Source organism: Peromyscus californicus, unplaced genomic scaffold (genome assembly GCF_007827085.1).
Source record: "Peromyscus californicus insignis strain IS unplaced genomic scaffold, ASM782708v3 Scaffold_5__1_contigs__length_169319896, whole genome shotgun sequence".
Lineage (NCBI taxonomy): Eukaryota > Metazoa > Chordata > Mammalia > Rodentia > Cricetidae > Peromyscus > Peromyscus californicus.
In genome coordinates, this window is record NW_026294573.1 from 111,970,665 (window position 1) to 111,998,300 (window position 27,636).

General features: G+C 40.6%; 1 long non-coding RNA gene across 1 annotated transcript in view; it reads left to right on the forward strand.

The window, feature by feature from the left end:
- Nucleotides 1-2,675: 2,675 nt before the first annotated feature.
- The window catches only part of LOC128097459 (uncharacterized), an 80,489-nt gene continuing 55,528 nt past the window's right edge, over nucleotides 2,676-27,636 (forward strand). The window contains exon 1 of the long non-coding RNA XR_008213866.1: nucleotides 2,676-3,030. This is a non-coding gene — a long non-coding RNA (uncharacterized LOC128097459). The remainder of the gene's footprint in view (nucleotides 3,031-27,636) is intronic.

The following is a 27,636-nucleotide window of genomic DNA, read 5'->3' on the forward strand; positions in this document are numbered from 1 at the left end:
CATACATGCAGCCAAGCTTTAATTCTCATGTGTGTATAATGATAATGTGTTTGTGTATGTGTGTGTGCATACTTTTTCACACATGTGAGCGCAGGTATGTGGGTGCTACAGCATGCATGTGTAGGTCAGATAATGTCTGGTGTTGATTTTTACCTTCTACTGTGTTGGAGACAGAGTTATTTCATTGCTTTTCTCTAGGAATGCTAGCGTACCTGGCCCTTGTGGTCCCAAGGTTTCTCCTGTTTCCACCTCCCATTTGCTGGATAAGCACTAGGGTTGCAGACACATACTACCTTGCCTGACTATAAATGGATTCCGGTGAGTCAAGCTCAGTTCCTCATACTTGTGTGGCAAGCACTTAACCCATGAACCATTTCCTCAGTCCCAAGTTTTATTCTTTATGTAAAAATAAACAAACATATTCATCTTAACAGTATGCAATTGCCTTAGTCTTTAAGAAATGATAAAACTATGTGTATACTAATTACGTATTTGTGACTTATTATCAGTAAATGTTTGATTTGTATGCCTATTATGCATTCTTATACATCCAAATGTGATGAGTAGCTTTATGTCCACTTGACACAAGCTAAAGTCATGTGAGAGGAGGGAATCTCAATTGAGAAAATGCCTGTAGGACATTTTATTAATTAGTGATCCATGGGGAGGGCCCAATCCATTGTGGGTTGTGCCATACCTGGGCTGGTGGCCCTGAGTTCTATAAGAAAGGAGACTGAACAAGCCATGGGGAGCAAACTAGCAAGCAGCACCCCTCCATGGCCTCTGCATCAGCCCCTGCCTCCAGGATCCACCCTGTCTGAGTTCCTGTCCTGACTTCCTTCCATGATGAGCAGTGATGGGAAGCGTAGGCTTGCCTTGGATCATGGTCTTTCATCACAGCAATAGTTACCCTCACTAAGACACCAGAGTGGCATACGTTTTCTCAGGTGAAAAAGGGTCCTATGTGGGGAGAATTTAAGAAGACTGGCTCTACAGTGTACAGCAGCTTTGAACCTTCTTCTAAGCTACATACAATGATGCTGTACAGCCTGCTACTCTTTACATTGTACTCAAGAAACCCGTTTTCTTTAAAAATATTAAAACATTCAACTCCCTAAAGTTTTTCTTACCCAAAGAAGTGCAGTTTGAGCCGGGCAGTGGTGGCGCACGCCTTTAATCCCAGCACTCGGGAGGCAGAGCCAGGCGGATCTCTGTGAGTTCGAGGCCAGCCTGGACTACCAAGTGAGTTCCAGGAAAGGCGCAAAAGCTACACAGAGAAACCCTGTCTCGAAAAACCAAAAAAAAAAAAAAAAAAAAAAAAAAAAAAAAAAAAAAAAAAAAAAAAAAGAAGTGCAGTTTGTAAGAGGAGAAGATTTCACCATGCAGAATAGACTGGACTCCATGCGTCAGTGGCCAGGAGGTCAGAGCAGTCTATCACTGTGGTCTGAATATGAAGCCATAGTGACTACAGCTTCTGGCAGTGACTGAAATGCCCAGAAGAAGAGTGTTAGAATTCCGTTTGAAGACCCCTGTGCTTTAAGCACACTGTAGGAGGACATGCAAGTGTGACTCAGGGGTTTATCTAAATGTGTAATTTATTTAAAAATTATTTTATGGATATGAGTGTTTGCCTGTATGTAAGTATATACACCATATGCATGCCTGATGTCCAAAGAGGCCAGAAGATGGCACTGGATCCCTTGGAACCGAGTTACCGATGATTGTGAGCCACCATGCCGGGAATTGAACCTGGGTCCTCCGCAAGAGCAGCCCGTTTTCTTAACCTTTGAGCTGTCTCTTCAGGCCCTAGTCTCTGTATTGCTAAAAGTTTTGTGGCTCCATTCTGATTTTGCTGCTTTCCTGTCTAGGTGGAATACTACCCTCCTCATTCTCTCCCAGATGAAATTCCCTTCATCCTTTGGATCCACATCCTTTTGGTCACCTCCTAAAGCCTATCCATCAGAGCTACAGTCTTACAGGGACAACCTTTTACAGGAATAACTCGTTTCTTTAGAAGATGTCTTGTGTCATTTCCATCTCCTACCAGGATGTGCACTCCTAGATGAAAAGACCCTGGAGTGGCCTTGTGTTCTCTGCAGTACCCCACCCATGGGTGTCACCTAGAGAAGGCAGGAGGAAGTCATGCAACATGCACTCTGAGGCACGTCACTATATACTCTTAATACCCGAGAAAACACTAGATGGGGTGCTTTATTTGTCCACAGTGGTCACAACATTGTAAAAATGTAAACTACTTCAGTTAAAGGTGTGAAAATCACACGCTCTGTGTTTACACCTGCAGTTTCCAAGCCGCTGTGCAGCTGTGAATAACCAGCATGATTCTCCTTCCTGAATTTTAACTAAACATTGCGTCTACTGCCTCAACTATCCAGTGACTGCCTCAGAGCTAAATCCCACTCACTTGGAGTTCCCCGATTGTTTGCGGAGATTGAATGACTTGTGATTTAACTGTGTGTGACTAGCTTAACTTAACAATAACTCTATGTGATTTCAACAGACTCATTAGTCTGAGCTAATGACTTCATCCTTCGAAACTTAACGAATTAGAACTCACTCAGTGGGATGACTCGGTACTCAGGAGTGGGTTCGCGACTCATAATGCAATTGCTTCTGACTTAATTCTAGCAGAGGACAGGGAGGCGGCAGAAGCGGTGATTCTGGGCTCAGGTTTGCTTAGTGTTTTATTCCTGCATTGTTCACTGAAGCCCTTGGCAGCTGCAGCTCAGTCACCGGCCAGTGTAAGGACAGCTCCTGCTCTCTTGGGAGAGTGGAAACAGACAAACATGATGTCAGGCATGCAGAAACCCTTTGCTATACTCCCTCGCCCTTTGGGTTCAAAAAGCCTAACTCCTCTGTATAAGATTCAGGAAAATGACAATATGTAACATTATTCAATTACATCCAAACAATTCTTGGAACTTGGCAATCACAAAGCAGAGCCTCATGGTGAGCAGAAGCAAAGCAAAGGCCGTATTTTCCTGCAACTAACAATTTCTTCCTATAGTAAAGGTAGGTGGGCGGAGGTGGGGGTGTGGGGGGAGTGGGATATCTACTTTCTGTGACTTCTGCACTCTGTGGGAAGCCTGAGCTGTTTCTTCGGTTCTCAGATCTCAGATGGCTTTGGGAAACAGGCTACAAAGAAGCACAGAGTCCCACAGTGAATTATTATTGGAACAGTCCATGTCTGGTATCCTCACCAATTTCATTTTCATAATTATATCGTGTTTGTGGTCAGTTTGGATATGCTATGGGAACAGCAGACCAGGGCAAGGAAGCAAGTGTCCCCATTACTCCTGCAATATGGGAAGACCATGGTGCCCATCAGTGAGCAAACACTCAGTACTCACCCAGCTTTGCCAACGTAAGCACCATTTTGTCACTGGCTTTCAGAACAATAATTGTTGCTGCTTTGGAAGAGGGACTGCTATAAGGAACTTTTCTTTAAAATATACTCATTTTCCCCCTAGGTTTGTTGACATATAACTTACAAATATTGTAATCCTTAAAGCATACAATGTGATTGCAGCTGTCAAGCTAATTAACACGTCCATCATACTCACACATAGTACAAAAGCAGTCTTAAAGGTATTTTAAATAATTGTGTACACGAAATGAAAGCTTTTTAAGGTGGGATTCTCACCTCTTCGTATCATGCTGCACTTTAGACTTGAGATTTTCGAAACGGGGTGCTCAGCCTATAAAGAACTTCCATATATGATTGCCAGCTGGGTTGGCATTAGATAAATGCGTACAGAACTCTACTAGAAAGGGATCAAAACCTGAGCAGCTTTGAACCAAACCTTCCTCTCAGATTCTTTGTGTTGAATTGCGATTCAGAAACTTTGAACTGGAGGCCACTCGAGCCTCTTAGGGTCACAGAAGACTTAGGAGGAATTCTGAATCCTCTGATGTGTTCCTGTGATGGCCCCTGGAAGCCCGTCTCTTAACAAGAACTTGTTCAGCCAACAGGAGCCAGGGGTCAAATTCTCTTACCTGGGCCTAGTCATGGGCAGGGAGGCTGTGGTCTTATTGTGTGTGACATAAGTAAGTAGCCTTGACACACACAGGTCAATGGAGGTTGAGGTTTGGCTTCCTTTCTAGTACACTGTCACGCTAGAGGTGGCCTTCTTGTCAGGCTGATATCAACTGGAAAGTGAGGATCATATAATTTACTTCTTACGATTAATTTTAGAAAAGTTTGTTGCAGAGATTTTTCAGGTGGGATAACTTTGCTGTTAGTCTTTCTTTTATTATCAAGGTATTTCCCATTATCTTTTTGTGTTTGAAACATATTATACCAGCTAGGATTAGGTCAGTCTGTCTATGACAATAAAACCCTGAGTCAATTGGACATGGCACAGCCTATCACTCAGCTCCTGGAAGAATGGGGTAGGAAGGTAGAGTGTTTGAGATTAGCTGGGTTATATAGAGAAACCCCACATTTCCTGTATGCTCCTATCTGTGGTTTTTTAACATTTTTTCATTTTCTTTGCTTAGAACTTTGTCTAGATCTACTTTATCTTCAAGGCCCTTGACTTTTCTAATTGGGATGTTAAGCTGCTCAATTCCATCTTCATTTCAGCCTATGTCCTCTTCAATGTTCAATCGCTTCATTGAATTTCCAACCTTGAGTTATCTTTCAGATGTGTGTTTGTATTTTCATGGACATCACGCAATCTTATATTGTTCCCCTCTTGGAGTTCAGTGGAGTGCTTATTGCTGTCTTCTTTAAATTCCTTGAATTCTTTCTTAAAGTTTGTGATTGTCCTTTTGAATTCTGTGTCCTGGGGTTCCTCTAGGTAGTTCTCATCAGAGAACACTTCTATAGGACTAATGGGTTTGACGGGAGAGAGACATGCTGATGGGTCATTCATGTTGTTTTTGTTTTTCCAATTTGATCTGGGCATGTGAACTGCTTTGGTTGTGTGTGTGTGTGTGTGTGTGTGTGTGTGTGTGTGTGTGTGTGTGTGTGTGTGTGATGTGATAACCAGGCCTTCCTTAGACTGGACCAGTACAGGAAATGGGAGACCTGTGCTAGGTCAAGTAAATCTGGTGGATGAGCTGCTTGATCAGACTAGGGAAAGATGGCTCCCAAACCACCTGTCTACCGGTAGGCCAGGCAAAGGAAGTTCACAAATGCTGGACATTGTTGTGACTCACATGCATCACTGCAAGGTAGGATTGTTGATTGCCTCCCCCTTGGCAGCTCGCAGACCACCTTCTAGTAGTGTGAGAGCTGGTCCTCAGTGAGGATGCTTCCTGGTCATTTCCAGCTTGGTGCTTCCAAGTCCTGGGTCCACAGTGTGGGATGTGTTCAGAAATAGGGGCTTAGTCTTCAAACTGGATAAGTCAATCAGAATCAACAGCAATAGCCTATATTATTTTGGGGGTCTTTTGAACTTCCCTGATAATTCAAAAGGAGGTTTGTCATGCCTGGTACTAGGATTTTTGTTAGTCTATGGCTCTTCCAGGAGCATTATCATACCAAGTGCCATAACTTTATTTAAACTACACACACACACACACACACACACACACACACACACACACACACACACACATACACACACGCACACACACACACACACACACTTTATGTAATTTTAAACATAAACAATATGATTCCCTTATGGCTTTTACAGACAGCCTTAGTGTTATATATCCCTCCTCTCTCCATCTCTCTGTATTTTCTTTCTTTCTCTAATTAAAACCCTCTCCCGTTTCCCCCATTTCCCCCCTTCACAGGCTTTTACCTTGCTGTTCCCCTCTCTAGATCTCTTCTGCTCCTACATGATCCATTTTTCTTTTCTGGTTCCTTCAGTTACTCCAGGTTATATACTCACATCTAAAGATTCAGAGCTTGGATCCACAAAGATAACATGTGGCCTTTGTCTTTCTGGGTCTGGGTTACCTCTTTCAGTATCATATTTTCTGGGTAAATCCATTTACCTGCAAATTTTATTACTTTATTTTTTAAAAAGTTGAATATAATTCCATTGTGTATATGTGCTACATTTTCATTATCAACAGTTAAAGGACATTGAGATTGTTTCAGTTTCCCAGCTATTTTGAACAGAGTGACAATGAATGCAGCTAAATAAGTATCTTGTGGAGTAGTAGAATGTCAAGTCCTTTGGGCATATGCCTTGGAGCAATATAGCTGGGTCATATGGTCGATTTATTTTTAGGTCTTTCAGAATTCTCCACACTGATTTCTATAGTGATGCTAAGGGTTCTCCTGCCTCACATCCTCTCCAGCAATCGCGGTCAGTTGCTTTGTTGATCTTGGCCATTCCGACTGGGGTGAGATTAAAATCTCAAAAGTAGTTTTAATTCGCATTTCCCTAATTGCTAAAGATGAACATCTTTAACGATGTTACTTAATCATTTTTATGTCTTTTTGAGAACTCTCTGTTCAGATCTGTCACCCATTAATTTCTTAGATTTATTTATTTTATCCCATGTGTATGACTATGAGTGCTTTGCTGTATATGCATGTGGACCACATATGTGCCTGGTGTCTGTGGAAGTCAGAGAAGGTGTTGAGTTTCATGAAATTGAAGTTAAGGGCAGTTGTGAGCCACTGTGTGGGTGCTGGGGACTAAACCCCAGCCCTCTATAAGAGCAATAGTTGCTCTCAACTGCTGAGCCAGCTCTCCAGCCTCCATTGCCCATTTTTTTTATTGGGTCATTTGTATTTTTGGTTTTTCAGTTCTTTATGTATTGTGGATCATAATCCTCTATCAGATGTATATACCTAGCAAATGTTCTTTCCCAGTCTATGGATTTCCCGATTGCTTGACTTTTTTTTTTTTTCCCTTTTACATACAGAAGCTTTTTAGCTTTATGAGGTTCCACTTGTCAATTGTAACTTAATTTCTGGGCAAAAGTGAGCTCTATTCAGAAAGTCCTTTCCTATACTTATATTGTGTGGGGTACTGCCTATGGTTTTATATAGCAGTTTTAGAGTTTCATGTTTCATATTGAGGTCTTTGATCCACTTGGAGTTTTTTGTTAGTTTGTTGTACAGGGTGATAGGTATCAGCTGTGATGTTTTAATGAGAAATGTCTCTCATTGTCTCAGACATTTGAATACTTGCTCTGAACCCAGTTGGTGGTACTGCTTGGTGAGGTTTAGGTAATGTGGCCTTGCCTCAGGATGTAGGGGGCAAGCTCTGAGTTTAAAAGCATCATGCTACTTCCAGTGTGCTCTCTCTGTTTTGTGCTTTTGGATCAAGATGTTAGTTCTCATGTTCTTGCCACTTGCTGCCATACTTTCCCCATTGTCATGGACTCTAACCCTCTGGAACCATAAGCCCAGATGAATTCTTTCTTCTGTAAGTTGCCATAGTCATGGTGCCTTATCACAATGGGGTGGTTTGAATGAAAATGGCCCCCATAGGGCCATAGGGAATGACACTATTAGGAGGTGTGGCCTTGTTGGAGGAAGTATGTCACTGGGGGTGGTCTTTGAGGTTTCAGATGCTCAAGTCAAGCCCACTGTCTCTCTCTTCCTGATGCCTGCTGATCCAGATGCAGAACTCTCAGCTCCTCTCCAGCACTATGTCTGCCTGCGTGATGTCATGCTTCCTACCATGATGACAACGGACTAAACCTCTGAGTTATAAGCTAGCCCCAAGTGAATGTTTTCCTTTATAAGAGATGCCGTGGTCGTAGCATCTCTTCACAGCAATATGACATTGACTAAGACATTCAGCATCAGAAAAGTGACTAATACATGGGTCTAATTTCATTCATCTAGATGTGAACCTCCAGTTCCTCTAGCACCATTTGTTGAAGATGTAGTTTCTCTGATATATGTTTTTTATATCTTTGTCAAATATTAGATGTTCACTCATATTTGGGTCTTCTATTTTGTTTTATAGTGTGCATGTCTATTTTTGTGCTGGTACCATGATTTTTTTATTACTATAACTCTGTTACATAACTTGAAACCTGGAATGGTAATCCCTCCAGAATTTTTGTTTCTGCTCAGGATTGCTTTGACTATCTTGGGTCTTTTGGATTCTATGTGAATTATAGGATTCTTTTCTATTTCTGTGGATTTTGGTTAGGATTGTAGTGAATCTGTACATTGCTTTAGGTCAAACAATCATTTCTGCAATATTAATTCTACTAATACAAAGGCATGGGAAGACTTTTCATTTTCTAGTGTCTTTTCAACCTTTCTGCAGAGATGTGAAGTTTTTCTTGCCTTTTCTTGCCTTTCACTTCCTTGCTTAGGTCTATTCCTAGTTATTTTGTTACTGTTATCTGAGGCTATTGTGAATGGAAGAACCTCTTTCTTGGTGCATTTGTTGGTAGTGTATATAGAACCTACTGGTTTTTGTAAGTTGCTTTTACATCCTGTCATGTTGGTGTTATTGACTGTTTCTAGTTTTCTGGTAGAATTTTTGGTATCTCATGTATAATAAATATCATCTACAAATAGAGATGATTTGACTTATTTTTCTATTTGTATCCCTTTAATATCCTTCTATTGCTTTGTTGCTATAGGTAGTACTTTAAGAACTATGTTGAAAAGGAGTTATAATAGTGGACAACTTTGTCTCAGACTTGTTCTCAATGGGATTGCTTTGGGTTTTTCTTCATGAAGGATTATGTTGGGTGTGTATTTGTCATTTATAGACTTTATTATGTTGATGTATATCCTCCCCCTCTGTCCTACCCTCTGTGGCACTTTTATCATGAAGTCATCCTAGATTTTTGTCAAAAGCCTTTTCTGCATCTATTAAGATGATCATGTGATTTTTTTTGTCTTTAAGTCTATTTATGTGAGTGATTACATTATTGACTTACAATGTTGACCTACCTCAGAATCTCTGGGATAAAGCCAACTTGATCATGGAGAATGATCTTTTTGATTTATGCTTGCATCCAGCTTGTAAGTATTTCATTGAGAATATTTTCATCTAGCATATTGGCCTGTGTTTCATTTCATTCAACCTTATGTTTGTGTTTTCTTGTGCATCACTCAGACCTTTATTGCTATTCTCATTAAGTTCATTGAGCTGTTTTATCATGTGTTCTTTAAACTTTTTCAAAAATTTTTTTTTGCTTGTTTTGTTTTTTGGTTTTTCTAGACAGAGTTTGTGTATGTAACAGTCCTGGCTGTCCTAGAACTTGCTTTATAGACCATGCTGGCCTTGAACTCACAGAGATCTGCCTGCTTCTGCCTCTCATGAGATGGGATTAAAAGTGTGTGCCACCATGCCTGGCTCCTATGATTTTTTTTTTTAATTCTGTGTTCTATCTTGGCAAATCTCATTGGGAAACAATTCTATGAGGGAGATACATTATCTTGGCCTTTTATGCTGTCTGTGTTTTTCAGATGAGACCTGGTATGTGGGCTTCTTTTACTGTGTTTCTGATGTGAGAGTCTATGCAGCTTCTGTTGAGTGGAAGGAACTTTGGTGTTGCCCAAGCTTGACTGAACTCAGGTCAAGTATGGAATGTTGATAGGTCAGTCCTTTAGATCCTCAGGGAGATTCCAATTCAGGGGTAAGCAAGAAAGCATGTGAGTGAGACAAACACTGGATCTGCATTAGCTCATATGCAAGCTGTGTTACCCAAGCTATTCCTGGACATGTGGGGATGGTGTGGGTAGGCTGGGCTGTGGGGCTGTCTTAAGTAGGGTTACTATTGCTGTGAAGAGACACCATGACCATGGCAACTCTTACAAAGAAAACGTTTAATTGAGGTGGTAGCTTACAGTTTCAGAGGTTCAGTCCTTTATTATCATGATGGGAGCAGGGCTGCATACAGGCAGATATGGTGCTGCCTATATCTTGACCAGAAGGGGGCAGGAAGCCAACTGACTGTCACATTGACTGAAGCTTGAGAAAAGAGACCTCAAAGCCCACCCCCATAGTGACACACATCCTCCAACAAGGCCATACCTACTCCAACAAGGCCACTCCCTTTGGGGGCCATTTTCTTTCAAATAACCACTGGGGCACTCACTATGGTAGGGTGATGCACAGGCTGTGTGGCTGAGGCAAGGCCTGAGGCTTGGGGGGTAGTGCAGGCAGGTGAAGTTCCACTGAATCATCAGGCTGAATTGGGACTCAGATGTTCTTCCTGAGTTAGGCCTGGAAGCAGGATATGCTACAGGCAGGTTAGGGTCTGGAGGATTCACCAGACTGAACTGGCAAATGGGATGTGTGAAAGGGCCGAGCTGGGAATTGTTGCCAGTTCTCTGGTAGGACTGACTTTACTGGGCTGGCACACAGATGCCTGACTGGTGCTGTCTGGGGGTTGGGAGGGAACAGGATGGCTACAGTTCAAGAAACTCACTGGACTAAACCTGAACACAGGCTGTGTGATCTGGGCAAAGCCTGGAGGTTTGATATGACATGGGTGGACTAGAGTCAGACAGGCTGACCACATTGGACTGGCACAGGATATAGGACCAAGGCCATGGAGGTGTGTGGAGAGGGTGCAGGCACGATTAACCAGCCTGGGCTGATATATAAGATATGTGACCTGAGATGGGTCTAAAGGTTGGGGATGGTATAAGTGGGATAGGGTTCAGGGAACTCACCATATTGGATCTGGGTACAAGATGAGTGTGCCTTTGGTAAGGCCTGGAAGATGGATATGGCAGAAATTCCAAGTTAGGTGAACTGACTGGACTGGGCTGGGACACGGGATGTACAAAGCCTGGGGGTAGGAATCGGTCTAGTACTCTTGCCTATAAGCAAAGGATGGTGTGGTATTTGCAAGGTAGAAGGGTAATGTGCATGCTGTGAAGTGGGTTTCTGGGATCAGAAGGAAGATGGTGATGGTTGGTGAAGGGAAAAAAGATAGAGAACTTGTAAGATTTGAAACATCTTTTCAAGAGGTAATTTCTGTCCTAATTTTGGAGCTTAGTGTTGTGTGTTTCAGTGTCTATTGCTCAGGTATACATACAGAGCTAGCTTTAAGCAGCTCAATTCTGTGACACATGCTACATTTTAAGCTGATGGTGATCTCATCTGAAGTCTTACAAGCAGGAGATGTGTAAAAGGAGAGGCCAGGGACATCCCATAACAAATTCTAAGTTATAAGCAGGGGCAGAAGCACCAGCAGTGAGTGCCCCGCCCCCTTTGGGCAGCATCTTGGTAGCCAGTCTATAGCAACTGAGTGCCAGGAACTCACTGACCTGGAGTCTCCCGAAACAGACATAAGGAGGAAGGACTTGGTGTCCTCCCAGGAAGTAATCTCAGCAGTGGCTGACGTTGCTAAGCAGAACTTTTCTGGTGTGAATGGTAAAATCATTGGATGCCATTGGAGAGTGGCCATGACTCACTGTTTAATGGTTTCCAGAAGGATTACAAAGGATTTAAAAGTAAGCTTGAAGCTATTGAGAACAAATAGTGTGCCAAGAATATCAGAGCTGTTTGTGTTTTGGACTCTGAAAACTACACTGTTAATTTAGGGGAAAATACAACTAGTTTCCAGAGGCACTGGAGGTCTGTTGTTTCCCTGATGTTATTTGTCTTGTTTCAGCAAGATAGTTCACACACACACACACACACACACACACACACACACACACACACACACACACCAATGCTAAGCAGAGAGAGAGAGAGAGAGAGAGAGAGAGAGAGAGAGAGAGAGAGAGAGAGGAGAGAGAGAGAGAGAGAGAGAGAGAGAGAGAGAGAGAGAGAGAGAGAGAGAGAGAGAGAGAGAGAGAGAGCACAAGCAATACAAAACCTAGTTAAGCAGTTCATCTCAGAAGCCTGGTAGACTCAGGAAAGAAAAATTCATAGGTTTCATGAGTTGCTGAGTATGTGGGAGTGGGGAGCAAAGCAGGTGTGAGGAAAGGAACAGGAATGATGGCTCCTCCCCCAAACGCCAGGAAGTATTAAAGAAACTTTTTTTTTTTAATAAAAGGACCCCTAAATCCATGACCCTCTGCAATGCAACAGTACATCTCCCTCCATGAAGAGATGGTGTGTGTTTCCCTACCAGTGAGATTTGGTAGGACTTGTGATTTGTTTTGGCCAATAGAATGCAAGAAGAGAATTAGTTCAACTTGGCATTTTTTCTTACTTCTGCTCTTCCTATTGGAACTCAATTGAGCCACCAAAGAACAGGCCTGGGCAGGCCTGCTTGATGGTGGACCAGTTATCCTGGCAACTGAGATCAGGTAATACATGCTCCACTCTAATTTACTAAATATTCTATCAGCCAGTGGTTTTTTAGGCTGTGCCTTGTCCTAGGATACTCCATTACAAGCAGCTTTTGAGTCTACTTGGAGGGAGAAGAATGGCTGCAGATTCTGGGTAGACCAGTGGTCTGTCAAGCACTACCGTCCAGCAGACACAGTGACTTACTCCTAAAAGTCTAAAGAGAACCATCTAAAGCCAGGCATGGTGGCACACACCTTCAATTCCAGTACTTGGTAAGCAGAGGCAGGCAGATCTTGGTGAATTCCAGGACAGACATGGCTATAGAGAGACCCTGTCTCAAAAATAAATAAACAAAAATCCAAAAATCCTAGGCAAAGAATGATAGGCAAGTAAGGAAACATGAGAGCTGGAGAAATAGTCCTCCCTAGGGAAGAGCACAGTTTAGTTGTTTTATCTAAAACTAAATGGTCAGCTCTGAAAACATACATACAAATAACATTATACAGAACGAACAGAATATTTTAATGTACTATATATATAGTACATTAAAAATACACACACACACACACACACACACACACACACACACACACACACACACATAACAATTAATGAAAAAAGGCCATGAACTTGCAAGAGATCAAGGAGGGGAGGGTTTGGAAAGAAGAAGGAAAGGGAAGGGGGAGATGGTATAATTGTATTGTAATCTTCAAATGTAAAACAATTTTAAATACATTTAAAAAGACATATACTTGAATAACCCAAAGCCTTGTGGGCTTTTCCTTGTCCAATTGGGCATGCCCTTTGGTGTCAGCCTTGTTTGCCTTGCATTTGGGAAGTCGTGATGGTGAGGTATTCATGGGTGTAGCTTCTGATATTACTGGGAGACAAAATCTCGTAGCAAACTCTCTGATCCTGTGTCTCTTACAATCTTTCCACCCTGTCTTCTGCAATGTCCCCCAGAACCTCAGGTGTGGGAGTGTTTTGTAGATGTATCTGAATTGGGTTCCCCAACTTTGCATTTTGATTGGTTGTGGTTTTCTGTAATGGTCCCCGTCTATTGCGAAAAGAAGTTTCCTTGATGAGCAAGCAGTTAAGACTACACTTCTCTGTGGGTATAACAACAAATGTTCAAATTATTGTTAGGGATTATGCTGGTTTAGTAAATGTGTGGTTGAAGATTCTCCTACAATAACCATCATTTCACTAGCACTGAGTAATTAGCTAGGTTTCTAGTACCAGGCATAGTATCCCTCTTGTTGAGTGGATCTTGAATCCAATTAGAGAGCTATTGGTTACTGCCAAGGTATGTGTGCCACTACTTCACCCTTAGGTGCCATGATGGTAGTTGATGTATTTCATAGGCATCATAGCTGGATAGGACTGTTGATTGACTCTCCAACTTGGAAGCGTGCAGGGTGCCTTCTGGTACCATGAAAGCTAGTTCTCAGGGAGGAGACACTCAGGTCAGTTTCATCTCAGGGGTCTCTAGGCCTTGTGTCTGAAGTGCATAGAGTCTTCAACAATAGTGACTTACCTTCCACCTCTGAGGGGTAACCAAGGGCAATTGTACTAGACAGTATGTTTTGGGAGTCTTCTGGATGACCCTGACCAACAACTCAAAACAGGGTTTCTTGTGACTAGATTGGTTTTGTTTTTTTTAAGGTGGTCTTTGGCTCTTGGAGGGAGCATTGTCAGCCCAGATAAGAAAATTTCATTTAAACTATATATGTGTGTTTATACACAAAATTATGTATAAGTTTTAAAAAGATGACTGTCTTAGTTAGGGTTTCTATTGCTGTGAAGAGATACCATGACCACAGCAACTCTTATAAAGGAAAACATTTAATTGAGGTGGCTTACATTTTTAGAGGTTTAGTACACTATCATCATGGTGAGACATGGTAGTGTGCAGGCTTACATGGTGCTGGAGCTGAGAGTCCTACATCTTGATGTAGGCAGGCAACAGGAAGTGATCTGGGTCACTAGGCATGGTTTGAGCATATATGAGACCTCAAAGCCTGCCTCCACAGTGACACACTTCCTCCAACAAGGGCATACTTACTTCAACAAAGCCACAAGAGACACTATGACCATGCCAACTCTTATAAAGGAAAATATTTATTTGGGGTAGCTTGCTTACAGTTCAGAGGTTCAGTCCATTATCATCATGGTGGGACATGGCAGCATGTAGGCAGATAAGGTGCTGGAGCAGTAGCTGAGAGTCCTACAGTCCAACAGGAAGTAGTTTGAGACACTGGGCAGTATCTTGAACATATATGAGACCTCAAAGCCTGCCTCCACAGTGACACACTTCCTTCATACCTACTCTGACAAAGCCACATCTCCTAATAGTGCTACTTCCTTTGGGGATAATTTTCTTTCAAACTACCACAGATACATAGTTAATAGTATGACTCCTTATGATTATTTTCAGACATTCTTACTGCTATTTAATACTCCTCCATCCTTCTTCTATGTGTACCTTCCTCCCCTTGCCCTAAAGAGCCACCTTCTTTTCCCATCAGATCATTTGTACCCTGGTAGTCCCTTCTCTATTGTTCCCCAATCCTCCTACCCTAGCGATTGTTCCTTTTTATGTCCCTGGTTTCTGTGGTGACTTCAGGCTATGAACTCATATCTGAAGATTTGGAGCTAGGAGCCTTTGAAGTGAGAGAACATGCAACATTTGTCTTTCTGGGTCTGGATTATCTCACCTAATATTTTTTCTGGTTCCATCCATTTACCGTGCAAAGTCAATGTTCTCATTTTTCTTTACAGATGAATAGTATTTCATAGTGTACATGTACTACATTTTCTTTATCAATTCTTCAGTTGGAGGGCATGTAGGTTGTTTCCATTTTCTAGCTACTGTGAATAGAGCAGCAATGAACACGGCTGAGTAAGTATCTGTAGAGCAGAATATTGAGTCCTTTGGACACATGCTAAGGAGTGGTGTTATCTAGGTTATATGGTAGATTTATTTTTCGCTTTTTGAGAATTCTCCATGCTGATTTTTTTTGTTTGTTTTTTGTTTTTTTGTTTTTCGAGACAGCGTTTCTCTGTGTAGCTTTGGCGCCTTTCCTGGAACTCACTCTGTAGCCCAGGCTGGCCTTAAACTCACAGAGATCTGCCTGGCTCTGCCTCCCAAGTGCTGGGATTAAAGGCGTGTGCCACCACCGCTCAGCTCGCAGTGCTGGTTTCTATAGTTGTTACACCACTTTACAATCCACCAATGGTGAATGAAACCTCCTGTCCAGCATTTGTTGCTGGTTGTTCTGTTTATCTTTGCCATTCTGACAGGGGTGAGATGAAATCTCAAAGCTGTTTTGATTTGCATTTCCCTACTTGCTAGGGACAATGAACGTTTTTTAAGACATGGCTTAGCTATTTTTCCTTCTTTTGAGAACTCTCTGTTCAGCTCCTAGGTCAAATGAGTCATTTTTATTTTTGACTCTTTGGGGTTTTTGGAACATCTTGGGTATTAACCCTCTGTCAGGTGTATAGATGGTGAAGATTCCTTCCCATTCTGTGGGCTTTCTTTCCACCTGAATTTTCTTTAGCTGTGAGGAAATCTTTTAGCTTCATGACGTTCCACTTGTCAATTGCTGGTTTTAATTCCTGGGCAAATGGAGTCCTGTTTGCGGGGTCCTTTCCTCCCCTTTATCTTGTGGGCAAAGTCTGTGTTTCCTTTTTGCAGTGTCAGTGTCTCTGGTTTCAGTTTTAGGACTTTGATATATTTGGAGTTAGTTTTGTGCAAGGTGTCAGATAGGACTCTAGTTTCATTCTGCATGTGGACATCCAGTTTTACCAGCACTGTTTGTTGAAGATGCTTTCTTTTCTCCAGGTTATATTTGTGGCATATTTATCAAATATTAGATGGCTAATGTTATATGAACTTCTGTTTGGGCTTAGGTTTTGTTCCATTGGGCTTTATGTCTGTTCTTGTGCCAGCACCATATATATTTTTTATTACTGTGGCTCTGCAATATGTCTTAAGATCTGGAATTGTAGTCTCTCCAGCATTGTTCTCTTTGCTCAGGATTGCTTTGTGTATCTGGGGTCTTTTCTGGTTCTATATGAATTTTAGGATAATTTTTTCCCTTTTTTTTTGAAGAATGAGGTGGGGATTTTTGTAACACAAATCTTAAAACGTCTTATTAATAACAAAAAAACCCCCAGAGTTAGATATTATGGTGAAAGCTGAACGATCAGAGAAACAGAACAAGCCACAGCCAACCTCACCTAGCCAACTCCTCAACTGATCAATCCTATTTCCACGAGTCCTCAGACTGAAAGCTCTGAGTCCTTACCCATGAGGGTCTCAGATGAGCTGCTCAAAGCCTCTAGTTCCTGGTCCTCATGCCTTATATACCTTTCTGCTTCCTGCCATCACTTCCTGGGATTAAAGGTGTGTGTCCTTTCCAAGCAAAGACATGAGATCACAAGTGTGCCACCACTGCCTGGCTCTGTTTCCAATGTTTCTAGATGGATCTCTGCCTCCCAAGTGATAGGATTAAAGGTGCATGTGCCTTTATGTCTGGCCTTTATGTCTAATCTAGTGGCTGGCTCTGTCCTCTGATCCCCAGATAAGTTTTACTTGTTAGAACACAAATAAAATATCACCACAGATTTTGATTAGCATTGCATTGAATCCGTAAATAGATTTAGATAAAACAGTCATTTTCATGATATTGATTCTATCAATCCATGAACATGGATGTATTTCCAATTCCTAGTGTCTTTATCTTTTTTTTTTTTAAGAGCTTTAAAGTTCATTGTAGAGGTCCTTCACTTTTTTGGTTATGTTTATTCCTAAGATGTTTTATATTCCTAGAGGCTACTGTGAATGGGAGTGTGTCCATGATCTCCTTCTCTGTGTGATTCCTGTTAATGTATAGGAAAGCTATTGATTTGTGGAAGCTGATTCTGTACCCTGCCACATTGCTGAATTTGTTTATCATTTCTAGAAGTTTTCTGGTATAATTTTTGGGATCTCTAATGTGTAGTATTATTTCATCTATAAATATATTTTGACTTCTTTCATTATTTATATTCCTTTAATTTCCTTCTCTTGCCTTATTGCTCCAGCTAGTACTTCTAGCACAATTTTGAAAAGGAATCAAGACAGTGGACATCCCTGTTTTGTTTCTGATTTCACTGGAACTGCTTCAAATTTTTCTCCACCTAGGATGATGTCGTCTGTGGGTTTCTCATATATAGCTTTAATTGTATTGAGGTATGCTACCTCTATTTTTATGTTTTCTGTGACTCATGAAAGTACATTGAACTTTGTCAAAGGTTTTTTTTCTGCATATATTGACATGATCATGTAATGTTTATCTTTAAGTCAATTTATGTAGTTTATCACATTTATTGACTCACATATGTTTCACCATCCGTGCATTTTAGGGATAAAGTTAACTTGATCATCATTTTGATCTATGTCTGTGTTCTGTTTGAAGCTCTTCCATTGAGTAGTTTTTGGTCTATATTCATCAAGGATATTGGCCTGTAGCTTTGGTTTAATGTAGTGTTTACCAGGTTTTGGTATCAGGGTGATAGTAGCTTTGTAAAAGGAGTTTGGGAGTTTGGAAGCACTCCTTCTGTTTCTGTTTTCTTAGTAGTTTAAGAAGGATTGGTTGTAGATCTTATTTGAATATCTGGTAGAAATCTGCTGTGAATCCTTCTGACCCTGGACTTTTTTCTCTAAGTTTTTTTTTTTCTTAATCTTAATTTTCAATCTCATTTGTTATGGTCTGAGTCTGTCTTGGCTGTTGACTTCTTGATTTAATTTTGGTAGTTTGGCCGAGTCTAGAAATTTAGCCATTTCTTTTAGTTTTTTTCAGCTTAATGGAGTATAAGTTTTTAAACTATTCTCTTTTAATATTCTGAATTTATTTGGTGTCTCTTGAAATATTGCCCTGTTAATTTCTCATGTTGTTAATTTGGGTCCTCTCTTTCTTTTTGTTAATTTGACCAAGAATCTGCTACTCTTTCTTATTTTTTCAAAGAACCAGCTCTGAGATTCACTGATTTTTTTTCTGTTATTTTATTTGTTCCTATTTTATTGACGTCTGCTTTTTTTATTATTATTTCTTGCCTTCTATTGCCTTAGGGTTTGGTTTGTTCTTGTTTATTTTCAAAATTTTGAGTTACATCATTAAGTCATTTATTTGTGCTCTTTTTGGTTTTTTAATGTAGAAATCTAGAGCTATAAATTTCCCTAATAGGACTGTTATGAATATCTCCCAGAGATCCTTTATTGTTTTTTATTCAGTTTCAGAAAATATTTCATTTCCTTTAATCCATTTATTATTCAGTGGTAAATTGTTTAATCTTCGTAAGTTATTATATGTACTAAAGTTTTTTTTCTATCAACTTAAGTTTTATTGCACTGTGGTCAGATAGGATACAAGGAATGATTTCAACCATTTTGAATTCATAAATATATTTATTGTGTTCCAGGATCTGTCTGTTTTTGAGCAGCTTTCATGTGCTGCTAGGTAGAATGAGTGTTCTTTGATGTTTGGGTGGAATATTCTGTAGATATCTTTTAAGTCCATTTGGTATATGATGTCAATTAATTCTGATGTTTCTTTGTCTATTTTTGTCCAGATGATGTATCTATTGGAGAAAGTAGGATATTAAAATCACCTACTATTAATGGATTGCTATTAATTCATTCTGTAAATTCAGTATTATATTTTTTTATGAAATTGGGCACCGGGTTCGGTGCATATATATTTAGGATAGCAGTGTTTTCATGGTTTAACTATCCCCTTGCTTAGAAGGAAGTGTCCCTTTTTGCTCTTCTGATGAGTTTTAGTTTAAAATCTGTTTTTTCAGATATGGGATAGCCATGCCTGCTTGCTTCTTGTTCCCATTTGATTGGAATATTTATGTCCATCCTTTATTCTAAGGTGGTGCCTATCTTGAAAACTAAGTTGTGTTTTCTTGCAGGAAACAGATAAATGGATTTTGTTTCTTGATCCATTTAGTCCACCTGTTTGTTTTGATTGGAGAATTGAAGCTGTTGATATTTAAAGTTATTATTGAAATGTGTGTGTTGATAGTGATTATTGTGTTGGGTTTTTTTTTATGTTGTTTGTGTTCTCCGTGGTACTTTGTGTTTTAATAATTATGGCTTTGTATTTCTTCCCAGTCTCTCTGTTGTGCCCATTCCTCTCTTCTGCCTGAAATAACGCTTCCTGTGTTTGCTTTAGGTTTGGTTTGTTGGATATAAAATTTTTAGGCTGTTTATGTCGTGGAAAGTTTTTCTTTCTCCTCCAATTATGGCAGATGGTTTTGCTAGGTATGTTAGTCAATGCTGGCTGCAGTCTTTTAGAATTTTGGATGCATTGTTCTGGGCTATTGTGGCCTTTAAATTTTCCACTGAGAAATCAGCTGTTAGTCTGATGGCTTTTCCTTTATGTGTGACTTGTGCTTTTTCTATTATACATTTCAGGACCCTTTTTTTTGTTCTGAATATTTATTAAATATGATATGCTATGGCAAGTTTCTTTTCTGTTCCTGTCTGGTGTCCCATATGCTTCTTGTATCTGTTTGGGTGTGTCTTTGCTTAGTTTGGGGAAGTTTTCTTCTGTGATCTTGTTGAAGATCTGGTTTATGCCATTGACTTGGGATTCGTTTTCCTCATCTATGCATATCTTTTGAATGTTTGTTTGTTTGTTTTTCATGGTATCCCACATTTCCTGTATGCTCCTTTCCTCTGTGTGTGTGTTTAATTTTTCGTATTCTTTGCTTATTTGGTCTAGGCCCTCTACTTTAAATTTGAGTCCTGATATTTTACCTTCTGCTTGATTCAGTCTTACAGCTGTAAGTCTTTCCTTGGAGTATTCTAGTTGAGTTATTTGGTCATGCAATTCCATCTTCATTTCAACTTGAGTCCTCTTCAATTTTTCTATCTCCTGATTGAATTCTATTCTCAAGTCTTAAATTGTCTTCATTATTTCCATCAGCCTTTTGTTTATGTTTTCTTGACCATCATTCATGCATTTACTCTCCTTAATCTCTTTCTCCCTAGATTCACTCAGCCGTTTCTTTGTGTCTTCTTTAAATTTCTTGAATTCTTTAATGAAGTTTGTGATTTTTTTTTTTTAAATTCTGTGTTCTGGGATTCATCCAGGTAGTTCTCAATGGCAAACATTTCTACAGGACTCGTAGGTTTTGAAGAGAAAATATTGGCTTAATATTTCACATTGTTGGTATTTTTGCAATGAGATCTGGGCCTGGTGACTTCTATTGTTAGTGTAAGTCTGATAGGGACAGAACAGGTTGAAGTAAAAGACAGGCCCTAAAGGTTGTAAATGGCTTGAGCAGAATTGAATCAGGTAGACAGAGTGGGCTGGGCTGGTAATTCCTGCTCCATGCCATTAGTGTGGAAGTAGATCTGGCTGAGTCAAAGTTTGGATATGGTATGTTATGGGAGAAGTCTGTAGTTTAGGGGATAGATAGGAAACTTCCTGGCTAAAGACCAGAGATAGATTATTTGCCTTGCAGGCAGGGGAGGCCACCCTAGGTTGGGGCACTGGATGTAGCACCTAGACATGCTTTGGTATAATGAGAAGGTTTGGTCAGGGAGATTCAATTGGCTAGACCCTAGAAAAGGAGGTGAGATGTGTGGGTTGGCAGAGATTTTGGATGTGGTATGGAAGAGACTTGTGGGTGGTTGCAGATAGGGTGGGTTCTGGTGAAAGCCTAAAGGTTGGTTGCCATGCAGATGGGGTAGCCAAAATAGTCTGGTACACAGGATGTGGGGTCCAAGCTAGATCTGTCTTGTTGGGGAGGAGGCATGGACAGAGAGGTCAGGGAGGCACATTGAACTCTGCAGAAGGAGATGGGAAATCTGTCTGGATGAAGGGGTTGTATGAGGTATCATACAATATATTTTGATCCTATTTTTCTCTACCCCAACTCCTCCAAGATCCTTCCTACCCCTCTCACAACAACATAAACAAAAAAAAATGAAAATCAAAACAAACTTAAAAAACTCCACTAAGACAAAAAATACTAAAACCAAAACAAAAAGTGCACACACACATACCATGAACAAACAACAACAACTACATAGAATAGTCTCTTCTGTGTTGGCCACCTACTCCTAGACGTGGGGCATATCCTGGAGTGTGGTTGATTGTCAGGACATTTTATCACAGCAACTGAAATGAAACTAAAGCATCCCCTACAGGTTTATTTGAGGACAGTTTTACCTTGCTGTGAATGCACCCAAATCCGGTTCAGGCTGGATACATCAGAAATATATTTGAACAGAAACTGTCTAAATTTGATTCTTTTTAGGGGTGGAGAAACCTTTCTTATTGTTCAGCAATGAATGTGTGTGTAGTCTGATGCAGGTAAGAGCTCAAGGAGGTTCTGAGATTGCTAGGTGCATTGTTTAGGGAGGAGTGTGTGCATGTGTGTGCGCGTGCATGCGTGCGTGCGTGCATGCATGCATGCATGCATTCATGTGTGTGTGTGTGTGTATGCTCTGAAGAAGCCAGATCTGCTGTCTTAGTTACTTTTCTATTGCTGTGATAAGACCCATGACCAAGACAACTTACAGAGGAGTTATTTGAGGTGTATGGTGTAACATGAGTCTTAAAAGTTCTTATTAATAAAATCAAACCCGAGGCCAGTTATTGGGGTCAATGCTGGTAGATCAGAGAGACAGAACAAGCCACAGCTATCTCACCTTGCCAATTCCTCAGCTGATCTTGTCTCCTCAGACTGGAGGCTTCTGTGTCCTCATCCCAATGGCTCTCAGCTGAACTGCTGCTTAAAGCCTGAATGCTTAACCAGCCAAATGCTTAACCAGCCAAATGTTTCTAGTTTCTAGTCCTCACGCCTTATAAACCTTTCTGCTTTCTACCACCACTCCCTGGGATTAAAGACTGCTTTCTGGGATTAAAGGCGTGAGTCACCATGCCTGGCTGTTTCCAATGCGGCCTTGAACTCACAGAGATCCAGAGGGATTTCTGTCTCTGGAATGCTAGGATTAAAGGCGTGTGCTACCACTGCCTAACCTTTATGTTTAATATTGTGGCTTTTCTGTTCTCTGACCCCAGATAAGTTTATTAAGGTACACAATATTTTGGAGAATACAATACCACCACATTTCCTCTCTTTTTGACTAAAATTAAAAAAAGCTTATAACTAATACAAGTAAAATTATATCCAGTAAGTATATACAATATACACAGTCAAGATTACATTAACGATGTCTAGTCCATTAACATTTGACAGATTCAGATAAAAACTCCATTATATATATTAACAATGTCCAGTCCAGTAACATCTGATAAACTCAGACCAAAATTTTTTCATTACTTATCTTATTTAAAGCAATTAGCTCCTTTTTAAAAGTAGATTCCATAATCTCCCTTATCTTATCATAACCATATTCTCTCTTTTTTCTTTTCATAATACATTCAGTAGTCTACCTTTTGTCATTTTTATATCTTCCCCTTTTTCTTCAGTGTAGATTCAGTGATCTACCTATTTATCCTATTATTTCTTTATCTTTTTTCTCAGAGTAGATTCAATGATCTATCTCATATCTTATTCTCTTTTTCTTTTTGCTTTCTAGGGGTGAAGGTATCTTTAGGGAATCTTGAAAAGAAAATTTTTGGGTTAATTGTCAATTTGTATCATTTGTCCAGTCTCTGCATAATAGGAAAGTTCAGGGCTTGTCACAAGTCCTTGCTCGAGTGGTTTGTCAGGCTGGATCATCTCAGCTAGTCATCTCAAAATTGTCCTTAACAGTTTGTAGTCCAAAGCAGATATTTCTGTGGTGTTAATCAGCCTAATGGCTTTACCATAGTCCATGTGGAATCATCTTTGTGGAGTCCTGTCTTTTTGAAGATTTCAAAGTCACTGTTAGGCGTGGTCATGGTTCCCTGCAGACTTTTTTTTTTTTTTTTGCCTCCTCTGTGGTTTGGAGTAATCACAGTCTGATAAATGTCTGTCTCTCGGAACCATGAACATTCTTCCCTAGAACAGAAAATCTTCACAGCAATTTCTCCCCACCATTTGTCTTGCCAAACTTTTCCAAACTGACCTTTGTCGATGCTTTCTTGTAACACAATGGTCCTGGCAATTCTTCTCTGAACAAGCAGTAGTAAACCCTTCGTCCCAGGTAGCAGCATCACCACAGTCACCAACACGATGAGAAGGAACTGGCAACGTGGAGCAGTAGCCACTGCCTCCATGGTCCCACTGCTGTTTGTGGCTCAGTCCGGGCCAAAGCTTCTCCCAAGCCTCCTAGGCTGGCCTCAAACTGCCTCTGCCTCCTTCAGCAAATCCTACTGGCATGTGCCACCACAACTGGCCGAGTGTAGCTCGGGCCTGAACTGGGGCCTAGAAGGCCACAGGCGAGCACTTTTTTGTGAATTCGTACCACAAACGTTGGGCGCCAGATATTGGTGAAATTATTAAGGCCACTCCACGTAGTTAAAAGGAGATTTATTTAATGGTGTAACTTACAAATTAAGGGATAGGTAGGTTGCGGGGTCTGGGGAAGGTGTATCGCAGTCCAGCTGTGTTCTCTGGAGCTCTGCTTGGCCCACCTTCACCGGCCAAGGTCCCGGAACCGAGTGAGTGCTCTGCCCATCCAGATCTCAGGTCTCCAGGCGCCTCCCTTGGTCCCGCCTTGTAGGCGTGACAGTTGCCAAAGTCTTAATGGGGGTTGGAACTTCCAGATCAAAGCTGGAATGGCTACCCACTACAGTATGGTTTCAGACATCTTCTCAAAGCACCTTGCCAGTATTTACTGGCTAAGCCACAACAGGACTATAGGAGTTAGCTAAGTCTTTGCTCCACTTTTCATTTGAAGATGTTTGTCATGAAAGATGAAAACAAATATCTGTGTCTCAGAAAGCCAGTTTGGTCTGAAGAAGCAAGACATGGTGGATGGAACTGTAGATCTTTGGCAGGCTGCACCAGCCCTGGTCAGTCCTCTCCAGGTGCTGAATCACTTAGGCTTTTGAGAATCAGATTCTTGATGTGTTGCATGGCCTATGTGTATGTTAGACAACCATGTGAGAATTAAAGAGAGAGAGATAATATTTGTTTGTAAAAATGCATGGAACCTAATTTGTACCCAATAAATGGCAAATACTGTCACATCATATAGTGACGCATGGGGTTTGCCATGACTAGCATGGCTTTAGGGATTGACCTGCGTGGGGCAGTGAGGGACTGAAGAAAGGACAGAGACAGTCACATGCACAGGAAATCTGGTGGACTGTGCACACTCTGATGGAGTAGCAGCAACTGTGCAATAACCCAGAACCTCAGTGCATTTATTATGTGCAGCACAGGGGGAGGGGTTAGGAGGTCTCTGTAGGTGAGAAGTCTCAGGCTATAACATCGGGAGAAAGCTGCAGTTGCCAGTTTTTGCACACACAGGCCAATAATCCACAGACACTCGTGCTTTCACAGAGGAAGGCTTTGCTATCCTTCTGAACCACACCCCGGGGTTAGTTTTCTCCAAATTCCCATGAGTCTGACCATTGGTCATTGACATGGTTGTGCCCATGTCACACAATCCACATTCACTCAGAGCTTCATTCACCGCTCCCACATTCACTTAGGGTTCATTGGTTGCCACAGGGCTGTGTTTGTTTGTTTTATATACTCCTTAGGCAAATACATTTCAAATTCTACTCCTAAGGAGTTCCCTGGACACTCCCTTTGTTTCCTTCCTTGCCACTGACAGTCTGATGACTCCTCGGGTTCCCCCTTCTCTGCCTTCTCCTCCCCTGACAAAGCACTCTCCCTGAGTCAGGTAATGGATTAGCACAGTGCTCACTGATTCTCTGGATCTCCATTTCAATCGCGGTTAGGCTCCAGGATTTCAGAATGTATCCATTTGCTAAATGATGTGGACCTGACCGAATTATTGACTTCCCTTCCTCAGTCTTTACCCAAACAGGAATAACAGCGACACAGGGAAAGCCTTCAAAGTAATCTCTTCATTTTTACCTTAAAAAGATTTATTTTTTATTTTTATGCATATATATGTGTGTTTCTGCCATGTGAGTGCAGTGCTGTGGAGACCAGGAGAGAGAACTGGATACTAAGGCGTAAACCTAGAGCCTCATGGGAGCTGGCTGGCCAAGTGCTTTGCCGCTGATTATATTCTCAGCCTCAAATTATTTTCTTATTGAGGATATTAATTAGCACTTACTCACTGTATGTGACAACTGTGGTTTTTCCCCATATTTTATACTAAAATAAGTAAGTGAAATACATACTGACTTTGAGGAAAAGCAAAGTGATGGGGTTTTTTTGTTTGTTTGTTTACTTCCAAATGAAATAGAAAAGCAAGAGTCCAAGCTGTAGTTCCTTAAATTTTACTACATTTTTTATTTATTTATGCATCGTGTTTGTCTGTGTACATGTATGTGGGTATCGGAGCTGGGTCTCTCTTTTCTACGTGTAGGTCCTGGGGACTGAGCTCAGGTCACCAGGCTTGGCAGATGTACCCCTTACACTTTGAGCCTTCTCGCCAGCTTTGAAGGTCTGCTTCTAATATAATTACTTTTTCTTTCTTTTCCTTTCTTTTTTAATGTTTTAAATATTGTGCATGTGTGCACGTTTATGTGTGCGTCCGTGTGTGTATATATGTGCTATAGTTCACATGTAGAGGTCAGAAGACAATTTTTCAGGCAAGGGATGGCGTTTTCTTTCACTTGACTTGGTAAGGTCTCTGGTTTCTTCTGCTATGCTACCTTGGAGGTTTCCATCAATTTTCCTGTCTCTACCTTCTCTCTTGCTACAGATATACTGGGAATACAGATGTATGTCATTGTATCTAGTTTTATGTGGGCTCCAGGGATGGAGCGAGGTCATCAGGATTGCACAGCAAATACTTTAACCCAGGAAGACGTCTCCTAGGCCAAGAATAATCTTGTCTTACAAAATGATGAAAGGTCAAATGAGCTAATTTCTAATGTATAACAAAGAAATTAAAGTTTATATAAGAAACAGCTTATTTGTTTTCTACTCTTAAAATGTGGATAAAATCATTACATGTGTTAACATATTTGACGAAGAATGTGAAATTTAATAAATATTGGTTATTAATAATATAAAAATATTTTTACATGATTTATTATCATATATTAGTTGTCCATCATAATGGGGTTCATAATATTTTCATACATACATATGTAATATATTTTGATCATATTCATCCCCACTGCCCCCTTTGTGTCCCTCCCATATTTGTAGATCTCCTTCTTTCCAACTAGTCCCTCTTCTAGAAAACATGTTTTCCAACATGCAAATCTGTGTTGGTGCTACTACAACAGAAATCCTAGGACTTGGTAATTTACAAAGAATGGAAGTTTATTCCTCCCAGTCCTGGATGTTGAAAGTTCAAATGTGCATGGATTATTTGTGTTAGTGATTAACTCTGAGTCACCAATAATGCATCAGTGTCACATTAAAGAAAGAAAGAGAAGCATGTCTCCTTGGAGTCCTGATTGAATTCTCTACTTCATGCTCCCCATGCCTTCTGTCCTCTGTCTGTTGTATGAATCTGAATATGTGCCTATCTGAAGGCTGTCATGTGAGTCTGCTTGTCTCTGTGACTATCTTTGTCCCTGTGGGTGTCTGTGTGCGTCTCTTTTGTATGAGCTGTATGTGTCTGTCCCTAATAAAGGGCTTTTCTCTGTATTTATTGAACAGCATGGATAGCATCACCTGGGGGAAGGAATGAGATAATTTACAAAAATCTTTAACAGAGTTTTATGAGGTATTAAGTCACTGACTCCAACTGATCTCAACTGATCCTGAGAACATACCTCATTGTTCATCAACCAATATCCATACTTCAACATTTAGGGTAGATTTTAGGAAGTTGGTTCAATTTCTGTGTTTGTTACTTTTAGCAAATGATTAATATGTATTATTTGGCTCAGGAGCATGGGAAAGTACATAATTTAAGATCACAGCAATGCCTTAGCTTAGGTTTAAAAATGGATTGCATGGGAAATCCAAAGCAAGTAAGTTTGGTTATTACACTGGTCTCTTAAATTAGGTAGATTAAACAGAGAGTTTGAGTACAGAGTAGGCCAGCAGTCTTAAGTCTTAAGTGATTTAACAATTAAGTCACTTAATACTTAAAAGTAAGTGTATTATTAACTCTGATTGTGAGGTCCAGCAAATCTCTCATGTAGGGATATTTTCATAATATTGCATCACCACAAAGATGAAGGTGTAGGCTCTGGTGAAGACTTTCTTGATACATCATAAAGTGGCAGAAGGCAGAGAACAAAAAATGTGGGTGTACTTCAAGTCCTCTGTGTGTGTTTGTGTGTGTGTGTAGGTCTGAGGGTATGTATGTGTGTATGTGAATGCATGTGTGTGCATGTGTGTGTGTGTGTGTGTGTGTGTGTGTGTGTGTGTGCATGCAGGTAGAGATCAGAGGCCAACACTGGATGTTTTT